The 11,196-nt window shown below is 42.8% G+C and overlaps 1 long non-coding RNA gene across 1 annotated transcript; it reads right to left on the bottom strand.

The window, feature by feature from the left end:
• Window positions 1–240: 240 nt before the first annotated feature.
• Window positions 241–8,888, bottom strand: LOC112547739 (uncharacterized). The gene is made up of 3 exons (XR_003091550.2): window positions 8,638–8,888; window positions 6,085–6,364; window positions 241–1,614 (listed from the first exon to the last, which is right to left on the bottom strand). It is a non-coding gene; the product is annotated as an uncharacterized LOC112547739 (long non-coding RNA).
• Window positions 8,889–11,196: the final 2,308 nt, after the last annotated feature.

Genomic DNA, 11,196 nt, shown 5'->3' on the forward strand with positions numbered 1-11,196 from the left:
TGTAGCCGCGCGGCACGGGGTTCGCACTAGCCGGCTTTTAAAAATGGCGGCGCCGGCTTTATGCTAATGAAGCTCGGGAAATTCAAATCCCGGGCTTCATTAGCAAGTTCGGTATGCATACATTACCCCGCTAGTTCGAACTAGCGGGGTAGTGTAGACATACCCCTAGATGGGCCTAAGCGCACAGTGAATTTCCAGATTCCTGGGCATGAGGAGTGGACTGACATCCCCACTGAACTGAGTGAGCCAGAGCCACATCCTCCTCCGGTTTGGTCAGGGAATGTACCTTTGCAATGACGCACCACCTCAACGGGCCAGACAGCTCCCAATGGGGAGAGACAACAGAGGATGAGAGACTGACCTGGGGATGATGCTGAAAAGGGGTGCATCAGGAGTTCTGGCTACAGGAGAAATTTTGCTGGCAGTAGCTGCCCCAGGCTTGAGCGTAGGGGCCAGCCTTTGCCTGAGACTAAAGATCCCTTTGCTCTAACATCTGAAGGATCCTGGGTGAGGCATGTGGCCGCATGCTCAGTGGAGCAGAAGAGCCCAGGATTCCACACTAACCACCCATTTCATGGAGGAGACCGAGATCACTTTTCCCTCCATTGGGCAGGGGAGGTCTGAGACACAATAAGCCCTGAGCTATTCACAGAAACCATAGGGAAGCTGCAGGTGCTTTCTTTTGTGGTGACATTGGGCTGTACATTTTGTTGTACTCTGTTCACCTGCAACTTAATTGGTAAACTGGCCAGAGAGCCAAGACCCCAGATCTCAATCATTCAGCCTGGTTTAACCTATACCTCCCATTACCTCCATATGAGCTGCTATATGGGAGGCAGCCCCACTGGATCCTAGATCTCCTCCACAAGCATGGTGGGAGTCAGGCCCAGGAACAACCAACATGGCATAATTTGTGTTCTGTCAGATGGAAAACTTGAAGCCTCTGCAGGCTTTGTTGTGAGAGAATGTGCTGAAATTTCAGAATCAGGAACAGGATGACAGCAAAGTGAAAATTTAAACCCAGTCAAGAGGGTTTGTTGTTGCTCCCAACCTTGGAGTCAAAACTGCTGGCTACCTGGCCAGGGTCCTTCAAGGTTATAAACAAGGCAAGAGCCTCCAGGGATGAGAAACAAGACAGAGGTCCTACCACACAAACCTACTGTAGATTTGAAAGACCAAGGAGGCCTCCTCATCATGCCCTTTTCACCAGAATTTAAGCTCAGGCTGCAAGTGCCCTTAATCCATGATGCTGGAAAGTTTCCATTAGCAGAAAGAGGTATAGCTACAGGGTGATGCAGACATTAGCTGGCATTGTGGCAAATTCCTGGACATGTACATTGGGTTCCCAAGCAAAGTAAATAATTCCAAAATTTCCAAGGACTTTTTAAGAGAGGATACACTAGCTCCAAGTAAATAATAATATAATGTCTCACCATCCCCACAAATAATGGAACCAGCCAATGCTAACCCATTGAAACACCACTTTCTACTTCATTTAGAATAAATTTTACTCATCTCCTTATTGTGCTTAACATAATAGAGTCATTTCTTCTTGGTAGAAGAGAGGAGCAGCTGACCAGACAATCTTTTGGAAATGTTTTGATCTCTGAGTGTCTGAGAATAAAAAAAACATATGGCTGTTACAATGCATTAATGATCTTTACCAATTTTCCAATTACTTAATTTTTAAAGTATAGATCTCTGCATGACAGTGACAGGGATGACCTTAAAGCTAATATGCTTGATTGCTTGTAAAAGTGATGTTAATAAAGTGCTCAAGAGGAGGTTTGCTGAGAAAAGTGACACTTTAGACATGGAAATTGCAGTGGCTGAGCCACATTCAATTCTCAGTAACCTCAATGTGAAACTGAAGTAACTCCATTAAAATAAATCAATTGAAGTTCCTCCAGATTCATTCTAGTGTATTTGAGATAATCTGACCTAGTTAATGTAACTATGTGTATATGATCCGTTATTTTACGTATTTTAATAATAAGCACATTAGACATACATAACTCATTTGTAATAATATGTGAATGAACAGATTTTTGTAATATTTATAATTATTCGTATAACATTTGAACTGCATTGTTTAGACACAGAGGTTACATGGAATGGTTTTGTTCTATGACTAAGGGTATGTCGACACAGTGGCTCTATTTTGGAATAACGTCTGCTATCTCCAGATAGCATTGTGTGCGTCTTAACAGCATGCCTGTTATTTTGAAATAATTTTGAAATAATGGGTGTCTTATTCTAGCTTCCTGTGAACCTTGTTGCATGAAGAATGAGGAAGATGCTGGAATAGCACTCTATGTCGAATTTGCATAGCTCAATTTGCATAGCTCAACTTGCATAGCTTATTTTGAGCAATGCACGATGTGTAGACATACCCTAAATGAGTATAACTCTTAGAACCAGGTTTTCTGAGCAAATATACATCATTTTAAAGTGGAATTTGTTTAAAATTGATTGTTGTCATAGCCAACATTCATGCTGGTAAATTCATTGAAAATGGCACAGAATAAATGAAGTGGATTCTTTGCTAAAAATCTGCCCCCCCTTTCTTGATGACAGTTTTTAAAACATTAATTTTTCTCTGGCCATAAGTAGCATTTGTATAGATCAAGGTATTGTTCTAAAGATGGGCTCAAGTGAGTAAATTCTGATCCAAATCTGACGTTCATTCCAAACTCTGTCAACATTCTTATAGACATTATTGTCTTGAATAGCCTCCAAGCCCCAAAAACATTAGTTATCATCTAGTCTCCTGTTCTTTGTAAGACAGGCAATAGAACATACCCAAATAATTCCTAGATCATATCTTTTAGAAAAACATTCAATCTAGATGTAAAAATTCCAAGTTACATTCAATCTAGATGTAAAAATCCACCAGGACCTTTGGTAAAATTGTTCCAATGATTAATTATGTTCAGTCAAAAAAAATTATGCCTTAGTTTCAGGAGGTTTTTCAACTTTCTAATCATGCAAATGTGAACACTTTTGTCCTTCCCCAAGTCCCTGGCTCCTAGCCCCACTACTTCTCCAAGGCCTGGTCTGCTGGTGACTCCAGCCTCCTTCCTTCCAACATTGCTCTCCCCTGCCCTCACACATTTTCACAGGATTGGGGCAGGGATTTAAGGTGTAGGAGTGGGGGGTGGGTGCCTAAGCTGGGGATGGCCTGGGCTTGGAGTTGGGGATGAGGGACTTGGGGAGCAGGAGAAGGACTAGTCTGAAGCCAAAGGATTTAGAGTGCTGGTGGAGGATCAGGGCTAAGGCAGCGGGTTGGAGTGCAGGAGAGGGTGTGGACTCTGGCTGAAGTGTGGGCTCTAAGGTGGGGCCAAGGATGAGAGGGTTGAGGTGCAGTAGAGGTTTCAGGGCTGGGGTAGGGGGTTAGGTGCAGGAGGGGATCTGGGAGGGAGATTGGGTGCAAGAGGGGGTTTTGACCTGTGGCAGGGGGTTGGGCTGTAGGAAGGGCCTGCCCTACAGACACACCAGAGATGCAGCTGAGTAGGAAACTAAAACATTTGGGGCACCACATTTTCAGTTGCCCCTATGCAGTTGCATGTGCTGTGTATGTAAGTGGCTGCTCTGAGCCAGTGGCCTTCTCCTTGCCTCCTCCCCATTTCTGCCTATTCCACTCTGCCATGGACAGCTGTCTCCTCCTCCCCCCATGTCATGGCCCCTGTGTTCTTAGACCAGTGCTGGACCTGGATCAGTGAGGTTGCTGTATACACCCCCCTTTATTCGAATATGGAGGATCACAGACCATGTTGGACAGGAGGCAGCACCAGCCCCAGTAGATAGACAATGACCCATGTCTGATCCTTGCGCCAGGTAAGTCCCCTTGGCCCTGACCCCACTTAGCAACCAGAGACCAGTTTCCCCTGATCCCTCCCACTCTCTCCAGCAACCCGGGGGAGACCAAGTTCTCCCTGCCTCTTCCACCCACCAGTTCTCCTGGTCTAGGGAGGGATGTGAGTCGGGTTCAGTTTGGTCTGGAGAGGGACATGGGTCTGGTCCAGCCCAGGTGAATGACATGGTAAATGAAATGTCTTAAACTTTTCCTCTTTTTTATTTCTAAAATATTTTAAACAGTTTTTAAATTTGCCCCAATTTAATTTAAAAAATGTAATTCAAGCCCTAGAAGTTCATATCGGAGGCTCTGCCTGTGGGGTGAGTGAGCAGGCAGGCTGGCATGGAGGAGGTTTTGCCCAAGGGCTGTGGCCACTCCACACACTGGAGTCAATAGGGCACCACTTTAATAGTCCTGCATAGGGCCTCATAAATCCTAAAGATGGCCCTGAAGCTATGTCTAGACAGCATCCCTCTGTTGGCAGCGGGATGCAAATCAAGTACATCGACATTGCTAATGAAGCAGGGATTTAAATATCCTGTGCCTCATTAGCATAAACATGACTGCCGCTTTTTTTCGAAATGGAGTTTTTTTGAATAAAACGGCAGTCTACCCGCGGATCTGTTGAAAATAAAGCTTTTTTCGACAGATCCTGTATTCCTCAAAAAATGAGGTTTACAGAATCTGTCAAAAAAGGCTTTATTTTCAACAGATGCGCATCTAGATTGCTGTTTTTTTCCGAAAAAACTCCATTCGAAAAAAAGCAGCAGCCATGTTTATGATAATGAGGCGTGGGATATTAAATCCCTGCTTCATTAGCAATGTTGATGTGCCTAATCTACAGCTCTCTGACGACAGAGAGGTGTAGTGTAGACACACCCTGAGAATAGGAGGGTGTTGGATGTGTGGGTTTCAGCTGGGCAGTGCTTACCTCAGGTGGCTCATAGTTGGCATCACAGCATGGCTAAGGCAGGATTTTTGCTGGAGTCCTGCTGCTCAGCCAACCAGACTTTCAGCAGCTCAGTGAGTGGAGCCTTTTTGACTGGACGTTCCAGTTGAAAATCAGAGGCCTGGCAACCTTCCTCTCCTGTCTGAATTAGTCTAGACTCAACTTCCAACCACTGGATTTCATAAACCTTTTTCCTCTAGACTGAAGACCCCATTATTAAATATGTGTTCTTCGTGAAGATATTTATAAACTCTGGTCAAACCACCCCATAATCTTTCCTTTGATAAGAAAAATATAGTGAACTCCCTGATTCTAGCACTATATGGTATGTTTTTGAGTCCTTTATTCATTCTGGTGGCTCGTCTCTGACCCCTTTCCAGTGTATCAACACCCACGTATTTATTTATTTGTACTACAAGAGTACCTAGAACACCAACTGAAATTAGGAACTCATTGTATGAGGCATATTTTTAAACACTAAATAGATGGTTCCTAATCAAAGAGCAGGTGAAATCCTATCACATCATACTTAATTGCTGTTTTGGCATTTATGTAAATGGAGCCAGGATTACACTCAGAATGAGGGTGGAGATACAGGATACAAAAGGAGGGAGCCGGATGATATTTGGCAAATGTTACTTCCACTTTTTAACCCACGTTTTAAAAGTTTTTTTCTCTATTTTTGTTTTTGTCCATTGGGGTTTTATGGACTGAGATGGAGGAAAATGGGAAGGCAGACGGGGATGAGTTAATAGGAGTAAGAGAGTGGGAGAGAACATATATAGAAGAGGGGAATTGATGGACAGGAGATGAGGAGAAAAAGAAAGAAGGTTGTTGTGGAAACATGGTGGCTGGTAAGGAAAATGGAAGGCAGGCAGAGTGAAGCTGGGATTGAGCAAGAAGAGGCAATATGAGATGGCTATCATCTTCAGATCTGGGTCCCATCTCTTCTAGAATCCAGAGCATTTCAAACTCAGGATTTGGCCACAAGCCCATTCCTAGTTTGTTACCACCAGTTTTGAAGGTATTGAAACTGCAATTGCATCTACTAAACCTTAAGCCAAATTTTGCTTCTGTTGCATTCAGAATTACTCCATTAAATCTAACAGAATCATTCTGGATTCACATTACTGTAATGGCCAGGATAATTTGACCACGCAATTTAGAAAGATGCTTTGAGGAGACACAAGAATGGTAAGGCGTGCTAAGTAAAAGTGAAGCTTGTGCTGTTTGATAGAGTGACAGACATTAACTTTGATTGGGACACTATTCTACTTACTGCTGTTTCACATTTATTTGTATGAGCAGACAGTGGTTGGTGTTCTGCAGCCTGTAGCACCAATTCCATTGACATGATTATTAGTACAGTATATAAATATAGTGGAATCCTTAGAAAGGTCATGAAGACATTTTCTCTCTCTTTGTGCTCTCAGAAGCTGCAATTGAAGTGAGTGATTCCATGAGTCATTTCAATGGGAGATTTGTTGGTATTAGATGTAGGTTCCAGATGCCTGACTGGAATTTTTATGGGTACTTTGTAAACTGCCATAGGTAATCCTCTGAAAAAGAGTGGGGGGAGGGAAAGGGGGTTATACTCATGGAAGTATTAACTTTACCTCATCTCTATTTCTACAAGAACTTTAGATATCAGGGTTATTCATGCTTTCCAAATGCTACATTTTGCATCAAAATGTTTACTGTAATGAAACAAATCATTTATTTTTATCAGCGATTTCATCACATCTGTGTCAACTGCTGCTGATTGTTCTGAACATCTACAGAACGTGCTTGAACTGTGCCTCTTTATATCAGCTATACATCCAGAATGGTATCTTTATGAAGGTTCAGAGTAATAACTAACTGTGTCACTGGACAAAGTTGCATAGGATTTCATTTTCCTTCTTAATCTTATCAGGTGAAAAGAAAAGATTCAAATTGTTTACCATTCATTGCTCAGAAAACAAAACTGACATCTTCATCTCCTACGAAAGGATGCGAATTTAACTTTGCAGCTTATGATGGCTAATTCCATTTTTCATTATCCTTAAAACAAATGTGATACTTACCAATATTAACTTGATACCACAACTAGTGGCTGATATGGACATACTCAGTATCATGAAGTCATTTAAATTGAACCATATTGTGTAACCTCTGTCTTCCAATGTGAGTGATAATAATATTAACTGCACTATATTTTGGTAGAGCAGACGCAAAAAGAAACTAAGCATATTATATCTAATATGAAATAGATAATAGATATAATATAAGATATAACAAGTAATGGATTTCAAAGCTATATTCAAAAGAGAGAGACATTTTCTGTATATTTGTACAGCGCTTAGTATAATGGGTCCCTGATGTGGAAGGCCTCTGTGCTCTCACAATACAAAGGTTTAAATAACAACAAAACAATAATATAAATCACTAAAATGAAATTATTTTAAAATTTTCCTAAAATATTAGGTTCGCTGTGATGCTGTCATTTCTGAATTTGTCCTAGTGAAGCAGTTGATCCACATTAAAGCAACATTTTAATATAGGAACTAATGTTGCAAAGGTACACAGTGTCCTTTTAAAAGCTTTATATTTTGATGGATTTGCCCACTTAATCTAAAAATCACCCAATCAATACTAAACGCCAAGAAAATACCGTTTCTCTATAAAAAGGCGAGGGTTTCGTAAAACGTTTTCAAGAAAGCATCTTGATTGCATTTGGTATCTTAAGAAGTTAAAGATCACTCCCATTTGTTGATAGATTTAGTGTAGTTGCTCAATGAAAACATTTCAAACTTGTTAATGAGCTTCCATTCTTGTTGTTGCAGATGATGGATCTAAGCCTGTGAAGCTTTACCCATGTAAATAATTCAAATGCTCCTATTTTCTTCAGTGATACTAATTGTACAGATAAGGGTTAATTATATGAATAAGGCTTGCTGTTGGGTCCCATATTTACTCTACCATACGACCATTCACAGATTCACCAGTTTGATCTTGGATTAATTTTGTATACCTCAGAGGTCGATTCTAAGGAACAAGATACTCCAAGATATCACTAAAATTTAGACATTATTGCCTTTCTACTGCTCTAAATTGACCAAGATTGTGTAGATCCTAAGGGGCAATTCTGATAGCTGATGATTGCCAGAACTTGGCAGTGCACTCTTGGTACTGAACATAGCGCCCTGCACTGGGAGTTGGCAAGCGATGTGTTAAAATCGACAATCAATTGTTTCTCTCCATGAGCGAAATGCAAAGGAGCTGAAGAGGAAAGATTTGGGCCCACAGACCTGGAGAATCCAAGGTATTGGAGCCTATGTTTCTGAATATTTGTTGCACTGCAGGATCTGATGCTCATATTCTTGAAGATCTTTACATACCTAGCTCCCATTGATTTTAATAGGAGTCAAGCCCTTATGTCCTCTTCCTGACACTCAACATAAGTTAAATACTACACTATTTTTCTGCAGTATCTAGCCTCTGCACTAGACATGCACAGAAATTACCAAAGTCACTGGCTCCAAAGAGACATACTACACACCAGCCTGCTAGCTCAAGTAAGGAGTCACACTTCACTGTAATATTACAGCACTGAGATGAATTGATAGTAAAACCAAGGCTAAGTTTTTAATAAACAACAAAGTATTAAAGCTAGTGGAAGCATATATGGTTAAAATAGAACAAAAGTATAACACGCTATTAAGAGCCTGTAGTGCACATAGCAGTCATTTGGCTAACTCAGTTTTCTCACCCCCAGAGTTTGCTGATTTTCAGTCAAATTGGAATCCAAATTTTCCATGAATCACTCCCCTTCAGTGAAATGGATACTCACAGAGTTCCAGCAAAATGTATCTTTTGAAGTGTACCCCAGACAAAGTTCTTCTTTCCCTCCCGTAGGCAGATGCCATGGTGTCCATGCTGTTTTTTGCATCCCTCTGTTAATTTTCTTTTCCTACTGACTTCATGCACAAATGAAGTTTGCTTTGCATTGGCTTTTCCCATGCTCAATTTACATCAGACACCTACGCAGAAAAACTTCTGTTTGTAATCCCTGCCTGGCTTGCTTGATTTAAGCATATTTTCAGTGTACATATACAACTCCTTGTTACCTGTACATACATGTCACAATGAGCAGTATGATGCACATTTTGATACCAGAGGCAACAGTCTTTACAGATAAATACCATGAAAATACCAATAGCAATAGCAATGTGTTAGCTTTGTGAACAGGAGCAACTAACAGAGTTTTGTGAGGGAGTTCTCCAGATGAAGGAGGAGCGATTATGGGACACTTGAAGTCAGTGGCTGTCTGTAGTATATGTGTTTGTGTTTGTGGGTTACTTGCTGTTGAACCTGAAAGAAACTGTGTGCTGAGCTTTTGTTTGTTTGTTTGGAGATTCATGTGCTGAGCTGTATGTTTGAAGGACTGTGTTACTGTGGCCAGCAGTTGGAAGCTGTGAGCTTCTTAACGAGGATTTGAAATCTAGAACTTGCTGTTCATTGGTCAGGCCTTAGATAGGGGACAGGGCTATCATGAAGGCCAGGCTTTATAAAGCCCGTTAGTAACATGGGCAGCAAACAGGGAGTTTCGTGAGGGAGTTCAGAAAGGGAGTTGGAAGAGGGTGAGGTACACTTGACATTCTTTCAAACTGTTGAGCTAAACTAAAACCAAAGCTCCCTGATTTAAATAAAAACCCTATCAATAATCTAATTAACTGTAGAAGAGAATGCAGGCAGAAGCCCAGCAGCAGAGTGGGGACTATCCTGTTTATTACATCCAATGTAGCATGTATGATTACCAGCCTTATGGACAGGTAGCATATTTGTGCATTTGATGAAAGAAAGTCCTGGCCCTCAGAGACCACATATAGGCTTTGAAGGCCAGGGTGGCTGAATTGGAGGAGCTAAGCGAGGCAGAGAGGTACATAGATGAGTCTTTCCAGGACACTGTAGAACTGTCCCACTACTAGTCAGAAAGTATCTGTACTGTTAAGGAGTATGAAAGGCCCAGGGAAGGAGAACAGTCACCTGGAGCAGAGGGAAATGATCCCATAGTTGGGACCCTCCTTCCAGATGATGTTGCAGTATCCTCTCACACTGAGGATACCTCTCTGGTGGAGGAAATTCCAGTCATTAGGAAAAGGCAGGTGTTAGTAATGGGGGATTCAGACATTAGAAACATAGATAACTGGGTTTGTGATGACCAGGAGAACAGTATGGTGACTTGCCTGCCTGGTGAAAAGGCTGTGAATCTCTCGAGACATCTAGATAGACTTATGTGTAGCTCTGGGGAGGAGCCGGTGGTCAGTACGTGTAGGTAACAATGATATAGGGAAGGGTAGGAGAGAGGTTCTGGAGGCCAAATTTAGGCTGCTAGGAAAGAGATTGAAATCTAGGACCTCCATGGTAACGTTTTCTAAAATACTTTCAGTTTCACGTGCAGGGTCAGGTAGTTAGGCAGAGCTTCGGAGTCTCAATGCGTGGATGAGACAATGGTATAAAGTGGAGGGGTTTAGATTAATTAGGAACTGGGGAAACTTTTGGGACAGGGGGATCCTATACAGGAAGGATGGAACTGGACTGCTGGCACTTAACATTAAAATGATTGTAGAGCAGTTTTAAAACAAAAGGTATGTCTACATTACAAAGTTAATTAGAACTAGTGGACGTTAGTTCGAATTAACTTTAATAGGCGCTACACTAGCGCTCCGCTAGTTCGAATTTAAATCGAACTAGCGGAGCGCTTAGTTCGAACTAGGAAAACCTCATTTTACGAGGATTAAGCCTAGTTCGAACTAGCTAGTTCGAATTAAGGGGTGTGTAGCCCCTTAATTCGAACTAGTGGGAGGCTAGCCCTCCCCAGGTTTCCCTGGTGGCCACTCTGGCCAACACCAGGGAAACTCGTCTGCCCCCCTCCCAGCCTTGGACCCCTTAAAGGGGCACGGGATGGCTACGGTACCCGTGCCAGGTGCAAGCCTGCCAGCACCCAGCAGCAGACCCTGCACCTGGCACGGATTGAGCCACCCACCCGATGCCCCCCAGCCCTTCCCCTCTTCCCGGGACCAGGCTTGCGGGAACCCAAGAGGCGGGCACCCGCCCGGGATAGTGCAGACATCGTGGACCTTGTCCACTATCTCCGCACTAGGCACAGGAAAGTGGCCGGCTAGGGCAGGCGAGCTGCCAGCCTGGCCACCCAGGAGCAGGTGTGCAAGAGAATCAAGGGGGTCCACTGAGACCCCCGTCCCTGAGCCCTGAGCTTAGAATGGCCGTCCTGGGTCAGACCAAAGGTCCATATAGCCCAGTAGCCCGTCTGCCAACAGTGACCAAGCCATTTGTCTCATGCCATCCCTCTCCAGCCTTCCACAAACCTTGGGCAGGGACACCACTCCTA

This window comes from Pelodiscus sinensis, chromosome 2 (assembly GCF_049634645.1).
Source record: "Pelodiscus sinensis isolate JC-2024 chromosome 2, ASM4963464v1, whole genome shotgun sequence".
Lineage (NCBI taxonomy): Eukaryota > Metazoa > Chordata > Testudines > Trionychidae > Pelodiscus > Pelodiscus sinensis.